The 17,157-nt window shown below is 34.1% G+C and overlaps 1 pseudogene; it reads left to right on the top strand.

The window, feature by feature from the left end:
• LOC21398870 overlaps positions 1–12,533 on the top strand; it is a 44,621-nt pseudogene extending 32,088 nt beyond the window's left edge.
• Positions 12,534–17,157: the final 4,624 nt, after the last annotated feature.

Raw genomic sequence — 17,157 nt, 5'->3', positions numbered from 1 at the left:
ACACATTCATGAATCAGAGCTCCTACTGGTCCAAGTACCGAATCAACCCTCAAGAGAATTATTTATCTACTTCTTTCTTAAGAAGGAATGGATTCCATCTCGTGTAATAACATTCCCGACTACCTACTTCATCATATCTCCATAATACAAGGAATAGGATTCAGGATCTCAGAATCCATACTGAGTAAACCAAAAGACACAAATCCATAAATATGAGTCTATTAAGAACTCAGGATTAAAATCATTCTATATATGACCATCAGTAGACTCAATTAGAATTTCTATACTTAATGGAAATTATTAGAAATTCATATTGTGTCTGTGTCCTTGTATTCATAAAATATTCATAAATATATGCACATAAAATAATGAATAAACTCCTTTATTAAATAAATAATAAATATCCTATTACATCTCATGCTTCTAGGACACCATTCCCAACAATCTCCCACTTGTCCTAAAGCAGGTAGAATATGTCTCCAATCTTGAAACTTTCTAGGTATCTATGACTGATCTATGTCTGGAACAACTTCCAGATCAGTTAAGAATTTTCAGAGTCTGGTTGCTTTCTTTTGCTGCTTCACAAGCTGCTACACATTAACTCTTAATGATAGAATTAGCAATCACACTTTGCCAACAACCTTTGTTGTCATGACTCATAGTCAAAGTCTATGTATCCCATGAAAGACAACTCTTTCACTAACGAAACTATCTCATTGTTTCTTTTTCCTTATACACTTAAGGATACACTACACGGCTGCTCAATGATTGAATCTTGAGTTCAAATGACAACGACTGACTACTCCCACTAAATATCAGATATTCGGGCTTGTAAAAAATAATGTTGTCATGACTCATAGTCAAAGTCTATGTATCCCATGAAAGACAACTCTTTCACTAACGAAACTATCTCATTGTTTCTTTTTCCTTATACACTTAAGGATACACTACACGGCTGCTCAATGATTGAATCTTGAGTTCAAATGACAACGACTGACTACTCCCACTAAATATCAGATATTCGGGCTTGTAAAAAATAAGAACGTCTTCTTTTCTTTTGTTTGAAACATCTTGGTTTTGATCAAATCCGTAAGACTTAATAGCATCATCAAACCTGATATTCCATTATCTAGAAGTTTGCTCCAATCCATAAATGGATCTCTACAGTTTGCAGACTTTCTGCTCTAGGCCTTTCTCTATGTAACCCTCTGGCTGATCGATATAGATGGTTTCCTCAAGATAGCCATTCAGAAAAGCTGTTTTGACATCCATCTGCCATATCTCATATTCAAAATATGTTGTTATGGCTAAGAGTATTCGGATAGACTTAAGCATGGCCACCAGTGAGAGAGTTTCCTCATAGTCAACTCCCTCTTACTGGGTGTAACCCTTAACCACTAGTCTTGCTTTATAAGTCTCTACTTTTCCATCCACTCCTCTCTTTCTCTTGAAGATCCACTTGCATCTAATAGGTTTTACCCCTTCAAGTAGATCTACAAGTTGCCAAACTGAGTTGGAGTACATGGACTCTTTCTCGAGTTTCATAGCTACTTGCCACTTTTCCTTATCAAAATCATCCATCGTAGCCTTAAAGGTCAATGGATCCTCCTTACCGTCATCAACAGTGACGATCTGTGCATCCTCAGTATACCGGTCAAGTAACTTGCTTACCCTCCCAGTACAATGAGGTGCCACAGGAATTTGATTAGGAATCGTGGTCTTATCTCTTAGTGTTTCAACAACTCTTATCGATTGTGGTCCAATCTTATTGGAAAGTAACTTTTCTAGAACTACTTTGCTTCTTGGCTTGAAAACTATCATATAGCCATGCTCCAGAAATGTGGCATTTGTAGATACAAATACCCTTTGATTCTTGTGACTATATAAAATAATCCCTCTTGTCCCCATTGCATATCCCACAAATATGCATATTTCTGATCTTGGTTCCAACTTCCCAGTCTATTGTTTCATCACATGAGCTGGATACCCCGATATGCGAATATGCTTCAAAACTGGCTTTCAACCATTCCACAACTCTAGGGGTGTCTTTGGTATAGACTTAGATGGTACTAGATTAGAATATACATAGTGGTTCTTAGGGCATAACCCCAGAATGAAGTAGGAAGTAAAGAATAACTTGACATTGATCTTATCATGTCGAGCAAAGTTTGATTTCTCCTTTCACTAACACCATTCTGCTGTGGTGTACCGGGTGTAGTCAATTGGGATACCACACCTTCTTCAATCAAGAAAACCCGAAACTTTTGGTCCAGGTATTCACCCCCTCGATCTAATCGAAGTGTCTTGATTGGTTTACCTAATTATTCTCAACTTATGCTCAAAATTCTCTAAACTTTCTAAAAGTTCAGATTTCCGTTGCATTAGGTAAACATAACCATATCTCGAATAATCATCAATAAAAGTGATGAAATATTCGTAACCTCCTTTATCTTAGACGTTTAACGGTCCACATACATCCAAATGTATTAGCTGAAGAGGTTCTGTGACTCTTTCTCCTTTCGACATGGAAGGCCCTGTGGTCATTGTTCCTCCCATACAAGATTCATAGGCTGGAAGCTTACTAACTTTTAGTTCACGTAAAGGACCATCCTTTACTAGTCTTTAAATCTTGTTTAGGCTAATATGCCACATATATGTGTTATTTATCGTGAGAGATCCTTTGCTTCTTATTCTTAGGTTCGACAACTTTTGAACATTTCAACATTATGCAGTGAGCCAGGCATCGGTTTAAACGGTGTAAACCATTTTCCAAATATTCAAAACAAATATCGGAACCATTCTGAAAGATGTGGACTAGATTATTATTAAAGGTAATTGTTCAAATAATTTGGAATTAGAAATCAAATTTCTTTTATGCTTGGAGGGAAATAAACATTGTTCACAACAAGGTATTTCCAAAATTGAAGTCTAACTTCTCCCACTACTTTTGCCAATATCCTCGCGGTATTCCCACTTTCATCGTGTAGTCCCTGATGGCAAGTTCTTTGTAAGAACTAATATTTTACAAAGAAAACCAAAACATGATTAGTTGCTCCCGAATCAACTATCCAGGATGAGGAATAACCCTCTACTAAAAATGTTTCTAGAATTTAGTAAATCTTATTTACTTTGATTCTTTTTCTTTGTTTAAGTGGAAACAATTTCCATTTAAAGGCTAAAACTTAATAAAGAAAACAAACATGATTAGTTATTCCTAAATCAACTATTCAGGATAAGGAATCACCCTTTTACTAAAACATGTTTTTCGAACTAGCAAATCATATTTGCTTGGGTTCTTTCCTTATTTCGGAAAACAATTTCCTTGTAAGAACTAAAACTTAATAAGGAAAACAAACATGAGCAGCAACTCCTGAATCTACTATCTAGGAATAAGGAATCACCTTTTTACTAAACATGTTTTTAGAACTAGCAAATCATATTTGCTTGGGTTCCTTTCTTTACTTTGGGAAACAATTTCCTTCTAAGAACTAAGACTTAATAAAGAAAACAAACATGAGTAGAAACTCCTGAATCTACTATCCAGGAATAAGGAATCACCCTTTTTACTAAACATGTTTTAAGAACTAGCAAGTCATATTTGCTTGAGTTCCTTTCTTTATTTCGGAAAATAATTTCCTTTTGTCTTTTACTCATGCCCTTACAGTATTTAGCCAAGTCTTTTATTTTATGGATTTCCAGATACGATATCTGATGACTGCATTATCTCATAAAGTTTCTCTATGCCTTCAGGCTTCTTGTGAATTACCACGCTCCACCCTAGCTAATAGTTAGCTACAGTGGTTTCGTTAAGGACAGGAGGACAATCCTCCATTTAGGACAAACTTATATTCATCACATGAATGTAAGTTACTTATGTTACTTTACCACTTCGCATAGTTTATCTCTAGTCAGTGTTTCAGTTTTGTGTAGTGAGATTATAAGATTTGACATATTAGAAATGAGTAGTATATTCATCTAATCAATTTATGTGCATGAATATCAAAACGTGTGAATTTAGGCACAATTAAATATGATGCATGATGCACATGAAAAATACATAAATCATGTTTTAATTTTAGGTGCCAATGATAATCCAATTTACCACGAATATAGTGCAGCCGTAGGGTATGTCAAAATATCATAAATTGAACCAAGATCTTCTCAATTAATAAATATAATCAAAATATCTCATATTTTTATATTTATCAACTACCGTTATTTTGGTCAAAAATATAATCAACAATTTGATAATATTTTCATGAGTGTAACCCTATCATTTCAGATTCTGCAGACTTAACTCCGGAGTGCCGCCGTAGGGTAGGTCAAACCAGAAATACATCCTTGAATCCTATCGCTAGGAAGTCAACCTTGTTATTGTCCCGAAAGAACACTTTTCGTAGGGAGTGCGGAATCGGTGCCGTCGCGAAGCCCCTTTCGAAACTCATGGTGTTTTGAGTTTGTTAAGAACTCAAATCCATAAATAGGAGTCTGTTAAGAACTCAGGATTAAGATCATTCTATATATGACCATCGGTAGACTCAATGAGAATTTCTATACTTAACGAAAATTATTAGAAATTCATATTGTGTCTGTGTCCTTGTTTCACATAATCTCATTATGCGAAATACACTCATTCAATATCTCACCATATTAACAGTGTGGATAACACCGTTCCATTCTAAATGGGAATGACATGTATTAATAATCTTTTAATTAAAGATTATGAACTTTAATTAAATTCATTATGAACATTGCTTTTTGATTATTATCCTTAAACATTATCCTCTCGTATATAACACTTATATACAATGTTTAAGGTTACATAAATAATCACAGAATTTTCATTGATATTCATAAAATATTCACAAATATATACACATAAAATGATGAATAAATTTTTTTATTAAATAAATAATATCCTATTACATCTTATGCTTCTTGGACACCATTCCCAACATCCAGATCATTGGGGTCGTTGCTGCGATAGATTCATATCCGACAAGTTTAAGGTAATTAGATCTCTTTTATATGTTATTTTTTTATATATAATAAAGGTTAATTTTACTAACGCTGAATGTAATCATAAGTAGAAAAAGTCAGGAATCAATAAACTTAATCGTAGCAACCAAAAGTGGTTGAGTTTTCATGGTCGATTGTCGTGCTCCCAACATCGCGAGAAGAAAGTAAGTATTTGTTAATAATTTATTCAATATAAATGTTAATTTGGTAATCTATTACACTATATTCATATACATTTAAACTACTATCAGTCCACCACAGGGACTCTACAGCCGATATCCGTCATCGATAACTGGGGGGACATGCATCGTCATGGGGATACTTGGGTTAATCCCCAAGGTGAGCAGACTTTTGTAAGTATAATCATAATCTTTAATTATATTTTTTTATTTAAATCACATTATGTATTTAATTATTTTTCTTTTAATATTTTAGCATTGGATGGAGGGAGAAAGAGAAACGCAGATCCAGACGCAGTCTGCTACTTTTGGATCATCCGCGGCAGGAGCAGTTAACGAGGAGGATATTATGGAGTAGTTTCTGGGCACCCGCAGAGGACACAAGATTGGAGTGGGTCGCACACTCCCACAAAAGGATTTATCGAGGGGATGCATCGACATCTAGCTCACGCTCAGCAAGATCTTCTACGACATGTTCGGACCCACACGTAGAAGAATACTTGCAACAGACTTACCAATAAAACTTCTAGCTCTACGAGAGTATCAGAATGATGTAGGACTTCATTACTCAAATTCACCCCAACATGACTTTCCCTGCGGTTACTCTTCATGTGCCGTATGTCCGTCCAGGTCATCCGCCTCCGAATCCTTCTGATGATAACGACAATGATTCTAGTGATTTTGCTAATTTAAGAGATTAGATTTTTATTAATGTAACAATTTTTATTTCCGTACATTTCTACTATAATTACATTTTTATTTTATTTTATTAATTACTTTTTACAATAATAAATTTTATTTCTATTTTTTATTATTTATTAATTATAATTAATATTGGGTTTAAATATATATTAATATACAACATTAATTATTAAAATGAGAAAAAATAAATAAAAAATTAGAATATTATTTACAACGACAAATGTGGTCGCAAAAAATATAAGTCACGTCAGCTAATTATGCATCTTTTACGATGACTTAATTCGTAAAATGTCGTCGCAAATACTCAATGTCATGTCACCTTCACAATGTAACCGACGAAAAAATTGCAGCGACTCATTTATGACGATTGTCATCGCAAATATAATTGCCACGACTTATTGTCGTCGTAAAAAATTTTTTTTACGACGAATCAATTGCGGCGACAGGTTTACGACGACAAGTGGTCGCTAAAATTTCATTTGCGATGACTTTGTGTTTTTGGAAACGACTTTTTGTCGTCGCTAATAGCCCTTTTTCTTGTAGTGTCATGGCTTAAATTGACCTGTGTCTCGAGGGAAAAATAATTACAAAATGTGACGATCCTTAACTTCTGGTCATTAATACTACGTACGTATTTAATTTATGCCTTAACGTCAACTACTTATAGCTATGAATATTTAGCTACTTTTTATGATTTCTTTTCCATGTGAACATAACCTTAAATTATATTTTGCATCATAGCATCGTGAGTACATAAAAGTGCTTTGTGACTTGAGGATGCTAAGCATAGCTTCATAGTCCCACAGTCTTTACTTACATCACATAACCTATTACATAAATTTTACTTTTCATTATATAACTTAACCATATCCATAAATATCGTTTACTTTAAACATTTTGTAGCGTTTACAAATTGCGTGCAGATCTCATTACCCACTTGCCCACATGACATTGCTTCATCCTTTTCCACACGGCCGGTGTCTTACCCGTAGTTCCTACAACACGAACAAACCTAATGAGCTTTCGCTCAGCAAATAACAGTAGGCCATAAGAAATGCAAATAATAATGCACACCCATATATGCATTCATTTCATACGTCCTAACACGCTTCCTAAACATTCAAAGTGTTAATCATATTATGCTTTCTTTTCCTTCGTATTATGCTCTATTTTCTTTCGTTTCATACTTCTTGACATCTTTCATTTTTATGTCGTTCATTTTTCATAACAAGTGAGGAGTAGGGTAGCTAACCAAAACTAACTCACTCATGGTTTCATTCATAATCATAATAACCTTTCCTTGTGAAGGCCGGTACAAACAATATTATTAACTTCTTACCGTTTGACATCTTTATTTATTCATCATCTTACTGTCATTATTTCATATTATGACAGGATTTTTAATCTTTCCATCTTACTGTCATCCTTTCATACCATGACAGTAATTTTAATCATATTGGTACATCTTTGAGCATTCTTATCAATTTCTAATGAAATTGGACTTTGTTCAAATGTTTGACTTTTGTTGACTTTAACTTTGACTTTAATGCATATTAAAATTCTACTGCTAATACAAGTCACATTCAAAGCAACAAACAAGTTTTAAGAAACTTCTTTCACTTAATGACGTACAATGAAATCATCTTATGCACAGATTTAGGCAACACAAAGAAACAGTCTTGTTCATGGTATAGACAAAGAAAAACTATTGTACTTACAAGAGTTCTGCTAAGGTCACGGCTTTCAAGTCTTCAGAAACCTTTCTTCATTGATCGTTTATTAGTCCTATCATATAAATTTATGATCATTAGATTTACAATCCAAGATCAGTAATTGAAACACAATTTGATCCGAATTCGTGGTTTCGTAAATGTTATTTTCTTAAAGTTTGTATGTCGTTTCTAAAATCCTTAAAGAGATCTATGATTTCATGCTTGGTATCCGGACCAAAACATCACCTATATGATGATGTGTACCAAACCCGCACACTTTTTTACCTTAAATCACATTTTGGATCTATTTCAAAAATCAGTCCGAAAGTGATGTCTAGGGTCGTTTTTCAGAAAAATGTTATTTCACAAAGGTTGTTCGGAACAAAATTTCCTTCAACTTTTTGTTGGTGACTTTTTGGAACTAAGCTTTTATCTTAGTTTTCTAACCCAAAATAGGGCCGGATTAAATTTTCTAGTCAAAAGCCTAGTTTTCAGTTTTAGTCCGAAACTGAGAATTTTCATCGTTTTAGGTTTTCCATACATCTCCGATCATCGAATCGACTTACTTTTCACATCTTAATCCTCCTATTCTTTATTTATTCATCATCTTACTGTCATTATTTCATATTATGACAGTAATTTTAATATTTTCATCTTACTGTCATCATTTCATATTATAACACAAAGACTATCAAATCATGTCATTATATCACAACATTGAGTATAAAAAATATCGTGTATAAATTGTGTATATTTATACGTAAATCATGTATATTTATATGTAAAGTCGTGTATATTTAACATGAAATACAACAAATCAGTCAATATACATATTTTCATGCTATATGTTCACTAATTGCTATAAAAAAAATGTTTTGAGGATTAATATACATTATCGTTTCTTATAACTTAACATACATGATTTATATGTAAATATACACGATTGCACAATTATACAAGTGCCATGTAAATATACACAACTTACCTTTAAATATACACAATTTACTGTAAATATACACACTTCATACAAAAATGTACAAGTGCCGTTCTGATCAGGCACTTTTCAAGTGCCTGACTAGAGACCTTGCCTATATATATATATATATATATCTATATACTTTCTTGCTGTGGTAGGGTTCACTTTGTATGTGCCACAGATCATAGATAAAGGTAAGATCAGCCCTTCATTGTATAAGTTATAATATTTGACTTATTTAAACTTAATAGTTATCAACGATGTGGAAATGCGGAATATGTTAAAAACTCCATTAGAAACATAGAAAATTTTCTTCTTTTGTTTTCCCCAGGAAAGCATGTCTATCCAGTTCTGCGATTCCAATCTGTAATTTGAGTTCTTTAACCTAGATTTATGTCTGAACATCTCCTTCACATATTCAACAGATATTTAATGGACTAATACTATAACTTTAATTAAAGAAATTAAAATCAATAACAATATTCATGCAGTTTTTACAAGTTTCTGTTTCACTCCTCAAACCAACAAAGCAAAACCTAAAAGAAATCCCATTTTCTCTCCAGGGTTTTATCTCTTGTCGCTTGAAATTTTACGGGAAAATAACTGTCGAGGTTGTTAATGAAGCTGGGATAGATTTTGTGCCTGTTTGGAAGCATTTTCAAAAACTCTTTTCACGTTTTTCAAGGACTAAAAAATGAAAATGCTCTTACATATGCGTTTGACACTGCATTTCCTAAAAAGCAAAATTGAAAACCGAGATGGAAATGCTCAATTTTAACAATTTGATTAATTTTTTAACAATTTGATTTAGAGTATGAGTAGTTCAAGACTGAGATCAAAACACTCTCTCATCTCCGTCACCGCCATCTCGCCTCTCTAATCGGCTACTGCAACGAGGACCGTGAGATGATCCTCGTCTACGACCACATGACCCGTGGAACTCTCCAAGGACACCTCTACAACACCGAAAACTCACCGCTGACGTGGAAACAATGCCTCGAGATTTGCATCAGAGCCGCGCACGGGCTGCACTATCTCCACACAGGCGTGAAGTACATGATTATTCACCGCAATGTGAAGACAAGAAAAATTTTTCTGGATGAGAAATGGGTGGCCAAGGTCTCCGATTTCAGGCTTTCAAAAATGGGCCCCACTACCATGTCTATAGCCCACGTCAGCATAGTCATCAAGGGCAATATTGGGTATTTTGACCCGAAATACTATAGACGTCAGCAACTGTTGGAAAAATCTGACGTGTACTCATTCAGAGTCATTTTATGCGAGGTTCTTTGCAGCAGGCCAACGATAATGTGCAACGCCGAGAAGGGACAAGTAAGCCTAGCCGAGTGGTGTGACGACCCTAACTTTTGATCATCATCCTATGTTCATACTTAGCTTTACTTAACCTCTACTACTTACTACATATAACCTCTTAAAAATTCAGGCCATATTTTTTTCCATTCTTACGTCTATATGCTGTAGCATTTAGCTAGCATTCTGTTTTCAACCATTTGTAAAATGCTGTAGCATTTAGCTAGCATTCTATTACATAAGCCATTTACATTCATAAAATATTATTTACTTTTTACACATAAAGTTCAACAGCGTTCCCAAAGCACATGATGCATGCTCAACCCACTTGCCCACACTCCGCTGCTACATCCCCTTTGCAGGCCCAGCAACAAGTTTCATGGAGCCGGTGCCTTACCCGAGCTTCCTACAACACGAACAAACTTAATGAGCTTTCGCTCAGCAAGTATCAATAAGTCATAACAGATGCAATAATTATGCATACCCATATATGCATTCATGTCATATACCCTAATACGTTCCGTACTACTAAAACATGTAAGGTTTATGTTTTTCTTCTTTCATTTCGTACTTTATTCAGCTTTCGTCTCATTACACTCGGTCATATTGTATTTTTACGTTATGAACGACTTCAAACTTGCGTTTCTCATTCTTTTCATTCTTCTTTACAGATACCAAACCTTTATATGGAATGGTTTATGTGTTTCATTTTCTTGTCTTTTATTTTTTATGGGCCCTGTCCTGTTGTACCATAGTGCGCATAACCAGTGAGGAGTGGGGTAGCTAACCAATCCAGTTCAGTCACAGTTTTCATTTCCCTCATAGTCTCATAATAACCTTTCCTTCGAAGGCTGGTATAAACAGGACGTTTAGTCTTTTACCGTTTATCAATTTTCTCATTGAAACGGTAACTTTAGTTAAATCTTATGAATTTATGCATTTCTAAGCAATTTATCATGAGATTAATTTTTTGTTAAAGTTTAACTTTTTCTCTTATGCCTGAGCTTGACTTAACATCGATACATACTTTTCGCATAATAAAGTTCTACGATTACATAAGTCTTGTAGATACATGCTTAACATAGTATCTAACATTCAAAATTCTACCATATGCACAATTTTTGTGCAACATAGGAAAGCAAGCTTGTTCGTGATATAGTCATAGAAAAACTATTCTACTTACCAAAGTTTCGCTATCGACGCGTCCTTTGTCTCACTTGACGCTTTCTGACTTCAATCGTTAATCGATCCTATTGCATAAATTTCTGATTGTTAAATTTAAAATCTAAGATAAAAAATTATATTGAAATTTCCATCGAAAAGGTCTACAATCCTTATGTTTGGTATTCAATCCCAAAATATTTCCTATCTTAAGAATTTGCACTAAAACCGTGCACGTTTCTCAGTCATGGGCCTAATTTTTCAGTTTCGGTCCAAAACTGTGAATTCTCATTGTGTTCAGTTTCTGAACCTCAATCTATTCATTCCTGAGCCTTAACACTATTATTCATTTTTAAGAATCGAATTCCTAACACTTTTCTTACTACTTAGGTTTTTAGAAATTTCGGCAACGTTTCGCCTAGTTTTTCTCTTTTTCTCCCTTTTTTTCCTCTTGGTTGGCCACTCTTAGGAAAAGAAGAACACCTTTTGTCTTTTAATTCCTTTACTTCACGTTTTAAGAGCAAAATTAATATTTAATTAATATTTCTTATTACTTTCTAAATTAAAGAAATTACTTTAATTCCCAAAATTTAATTTTACTAATTCCACTTAAGTTTAACACTTAATTTATGTGGTTCTATATTCCCCACATTTTTCTTGTCGAGACCTAACTTTCCGTTTCTCAAAATGAGTATCTTTCCGGTACTTATAATTTCACACCCAGAACAGGTTCTATACTGCTTTTTTGGACTGTCGAGTACCCTGGGTCAAACTTCTCATGTTCAACTCAATTCTTTTGGGTATCTCATTAGTCAATTTCTTTTTCTGAAATGTTCATTTTAATCGATCCAGAATTGCCCAAAACCTTACCCTTGCGGCACTGGTTTTTTTAGCAGTTTTCCGCTTTAACTGACTCGGGAAAATCCTGTTTCAGGAACTTTTGCTATTTTCCTTACTTCTAATATTTATACTCTTTTTCTAACTGGTCATTTGGTCATAAACTAAATATTTCAATTTTTAATACTAAAATATACCCGTTAAAATTTCTAACTTCTAACTGATATTTCACTATTCATAACTAGTATTTACAAATTTTCTTTGTTCGTATTATAACTTTACATATTTTGAGAAATTTTATTCTGTACATAAAATTTTTACATAACATTTTCTTGATCACATCCACATTTCTACTATTTTCTGTTCCGGAAAGAATTATGGTCAAATACCAGACTGTCCGGATTAGCCTTAAATTTTCCCAGTCATTACAAGTGGGCCCAACACTGTTACCGCAACGGGACGCTTCATTAGATCATAGATCGTAATCTGACGGGCAAGATTGCGCCAGAGTGCTTGAAGAAATACAATGAGATCGCTGTGACCAGTATGCATGATAATGGGACAGAGAGACCGTCGATGAACGACGTCGTGTGGGGCTTGGAATTTGCAATGCAATTACAGCAAAACGCGACGTGATTGGTGGGGCAATAATGGAGGGTAAGGGTTTCTTTCATGAATTATAACAACAGTGACGGAACGTTCACATGTAGCTAGGAAGAGTCATTGGAGTTGAGAAGTAGTGGGATGACTAAAATCAGTAGCTCTGAGCAGGGATTCAGTACGGACGAGTCCATGAAAGGAATGTCTGGGGCTGTCTTCTTTGAGATCAAGGATTCAAAGGGAAGATGAACAGAGTAGGATACACATAAGTATATAAATAGTAACATAAGTTTTTCAAATTATCATGTCCTATAAGCTTTTCAAATTAACATAAGGTTTTCAAATAGTAACAGAGTAGCGTATAATATTATTTGTGTTGTATTAGACACGTACGTACATAAAATACATGCATGGGAGTTTTTTTTTTTTTTTTAACTATGATAAGGGGAAAACGAAATAATGTCTCTATTCGGCCTTGCGCCATGCCTTTTTCTTTAGCATAGTCACGCATGTATTTTTATTAATTTGGTACTTAAATCGCAAAAGTAAGTTTTTTAATTTAGTTAAAGAAATCGCACGAATTTAAAAATTATGTTTTTAAAGAGCAACAATTTACAGAAATACAAAATCTTATAAATATTGAGCTCAGATTACTCCACGAGAATTAATATACAAGTGCCCCAAAGTTTAAGCTTAAAAAGAGAATATTAAAGGCTATATATTACATTACTCTTTTTTTTCTTTTGGTGCGAAAAAGGCCATATATTTTTTGAACTTTTGGTAAGTGGCCATATATTATTACTTGTCTTCCAGGGCATCTTCCTAATTTATTGCATGCCCGTAGACTAGTTCTACGTCTCAAACTCAAGTCTTTGTCCTCTTTAGCATTAAAACAAATCTCCAAAAAATAAAAATAAAAAAAATGTGAAAGAGAATTCCCTCGTCCTAGAAATGCTAACAAGGAGACGATGACAAATCACAAAGGAAAATCATTCACGAATCAAAAGTGGAATAGTATTGCAAACGTATTATATTAAACTGGTCAATATCAATCACCAATCATTCGCGTTCGAAAGAGAATCTTTTAAAAAACATAACATATATAATATAAATATATGTACCTTGAGTCTGGACAATATACTTTTTCGAGGTTCAAACAAATGTGTTTAAAAACTAATTCAGATATGAATAAATCTAACCATTAAAAATGAATTCAATGCTTAAAAACAACAATTTTTATTAGTAAAGTAAAAATGCATGTCCTACTATAAATATTCCCTTAAACATTTTTTACTAAAATTAATAATTCTAAGGGTTTGATCTATAGTTTAAATTTTTAGAATGATTCTCACCCTTTAACCTTGAATTTTAAGATTATTTCCAACCTGACCTATGAATTTTGACAATTCTCATTTACTCTTGAAATTTGAATTAAACTCGCTTAATCCCATGTTACAATTTTTGTTAAAAATAAAGAGAATAATTAAAAAAAAAAGAATAAACTATGCTTATCACTACGTTTTAAGGAGAGTACTATGGCGCAGTGGACTGTATCATATTCCTATCTAGAGAATTACTGATGGAAAGCGTAAAGGCCGACATTTTGTATTAAATATTTTTCAATAATTTTTTTTATACCTTCAAATAATGAATATGATGTAAAATATTTTGTTTTGTCCTCTTAAAATTTTTTTATTCTAAATTTTTTGCCCAATGTTTTAAGAGATCATTCCACACGACGTGTTAGTACTCGGATTGTATTAAATCAAGCCTCGATCTGCAAGCAATCAGCGATAATAGCATAAGTACCTATCCCAGTGCAATCTTGAATGGTATTGAGATTTTCAAATTGAGTGACCACAATGGCAATCTTGCTGGTCCAAATCCTGACCCAATCCTGCAATCCCCAACCGCAAGCCAACAACCGATGGAAACTGAAAAGAATCGAACATCTATCCTTGCCATCATCTGCGGTACTGTAATTTCCGGTGTAATTCTACTTGTCGTTCTCGGATTCTTTATTCTCCGAAGAGGGTGGGTTCGTCTTTCGTTTAACGGGATCAAGTCAAGCAAGACTCGAGGTTCATCATCTTTGCCATCCGATTTATGCCGTTACTTTTCATTGGCTGAGATTAAAGCCGTCACTAACAACTTCCAAGATATTTTCATCATCGGAGTGGGTGGGTTTGGAAACGTGTATAAAGGGTACATTGATAATGGGACCAATCCCGTCGCCATTAAACGACTAAAGTCCGAGTCATTCCAAGGGGCCCATGAGTTCAAGACCGAGATCGAGATGCTCTCTCATTTCCGTCACCGGCATCTCGTCTCTCTAATCGGCTACTGCAACGAGGACCGTGAGATGATCCTCGTCTACGACCACATGGCACGTGGAACTCTTCAAGGTCACCTCTACAACACCGAAAACTCACCACTGACGTGGAAGCAACAATTTACAGATTACTCCACGAGAACTAATATAAAAGTGCCCCAAATATTTTTGTCCTTTTGGTGTGAAAAGACCATATATTATTAACTTTTGGTATGTGGTCATCTATTATTACTTGTCTTCCGGGGTGCTGTTGATCGAACTAATCGACTTTTCTTTTGAGAAGATTGAAAATCACTTGATTGAATCTTTCTGTGAAACAAATAATTGTCAGGCGGCAGGGCATCCCAATTTCTCATTGGGAGGTCTTTTCTTTTTGGGTCATGGTAGCATAATCTAAATTATTGCAACAGATGTCCAGCAACTAATTACCCGATGCCCAAATAATCCGCCTAGCCAAACTTGACGGCTATATATGTTGTAAGGGGTGGGGGATAGGTGGTGGATTCAAAATGTGCATGGGTGGTGAAATTGAAATAATTTTTTTAAATTTAAATGATATTCAAAACATATTTTTGTTTTATTATTACTTTTTAGACTAAAGTCATACACAGATCATTTCAAGTCATCCTTAAAAAAAATTAAAAAAAAAACTTTATTAAAGTCATTTGATGAATAAACGTTTAGTAAAGTTTGATTCCATTTCAAAATGGAGAACATACATAAAATAGAAAATTAATATTTATTTTCATAAGCTCAATCTAGTCCACTAAAACGTTAGTGGTAGTTGGAAGCTAAAACAAATAAGTTAACACTATACTTTTGTCATTACCCTTTTGTCCGGTATCTAAGGTAAGGTTTCTTCATTTTATATCACTAATATTTGTTACTCCAAACTTCAGAATACAAGAATATTCTTACATATTAGTCATATATGGTTTGTATACAAACATAATGGTCCTGTAAATTTGTTTTACTCGAAAATACCATTCGAGAAGCACACATCAGGTTTACAAATTAAAGGACGTATGAACTGGAATAATTGATTACTTTACATTGAAAAAACAAAGAAAAAAAAGAAAAGGAAAACAAAACTCACGTATGAGCATTAATGGATATAGCAAGTGCACTAAAGGCTGATTTGTACGAGGGACTACACAACTTTGGATTGTTTTCGAATGGACGCCGGCAAAAAGGCGGAATCAGATGGTTGAGATGCGCTCTCTCCAATATCGCGCGACAAATTCACACTACACTAAAAAAGATTATTAGAGATGATATTTATCGTTATTAAAATTAAAATATTAGCGATGATATATCGTCACCAGAAAGAAAATAAAATTTTTAAATGATTTGTCGTTACATTTACTATTTACGATGACATGTCGTTGCACAAAATTTCACTATTTACGATGACATATCGTCGCTAAATTTTGATAAATTATCCACGACGACATGTCGTCGCTAATATCTGTTGGCGCCAAAACCAATCAGGTGCCATTAATTTTGGCTCTAGTTTGTCCATTATTTGCGACGACATGTCGTCACAAATATTGATTGTTACAGCTGGCGGTGATGTGGCCAAAACGGGACGGAAAATTTTGCGGTTTCCCACAAATAGGTTCCAAATATGTCTTTATTTTTTGTGATGACCTATTGAAAAGTCGTCAAAAAAATAGTTTCAGAAAATTCTTTTCAAGACGACTGTTTTTGCGACCACACGTGTCGTCATAAAAAAGGGTTCTAGAAAATTCAATCAAGAACGACTTTTTTTTGCGACGACTTATTTAATAATATCGTCGCAAATAATAGGGAATTCAAATTTCTCCTAAAAAAAGGACATAAACTTTGGCAGTTTCCTTAAATTTATTTGCGACTACATTTTACCAAAGTCATCGCAAAAAATAGCATAGGTATATTCCTCAAGAATATACTCAGAAATATTAATGAGGTAAAGAAGAATGACGTCATTTTTGTATTAATTGCGACGACTATTTAATATTTTTTGCGACGACATAATGTCGTCGTAAAAAGCCACCTGCATTAACACGATCGCAGAACTCGTTTCTCCATTTTTTCCAGTGACCCTCTCAGTTTTCTCTCTTCTTTTCCATCCAAAACCTCTAAAAAATGTCCAAAAACTCTTAAACAAGCATAAATATATCATTTTGTCTTCAAATCCTTCATTTGTGGAGAAAAATATTATGAAAATTAAAAAAAATGGAGTTTTCACCTCGCCGCCCATTTTTCCGCCCATCGTCGTCATTTTCCGGCCGCCATCGCCTTTCCAGCCTTGCTACCATACCGTTTTCCAACCCCCGGTGTTTGTGG

The sequence above is a fragment of the Morus notabilis genome, unplaced genomic scaffold (assembly GCF_000414095.1).
Source record: "Morus notabilis unplaced genomic scaffold, ASM41409v2 Scaffold97, whole genome shotgun sequence".
Taxonomy (NCBI): domain Eukaryota; kingdom Viridiplantae; phylum Streptophyta; class Magnoliopsida; order Rosales; family Moraceae; genus Morus; species Morus notabilis.
This window is presented reverse-complemented; position numbering and strand designations above follow the sequence as displayed.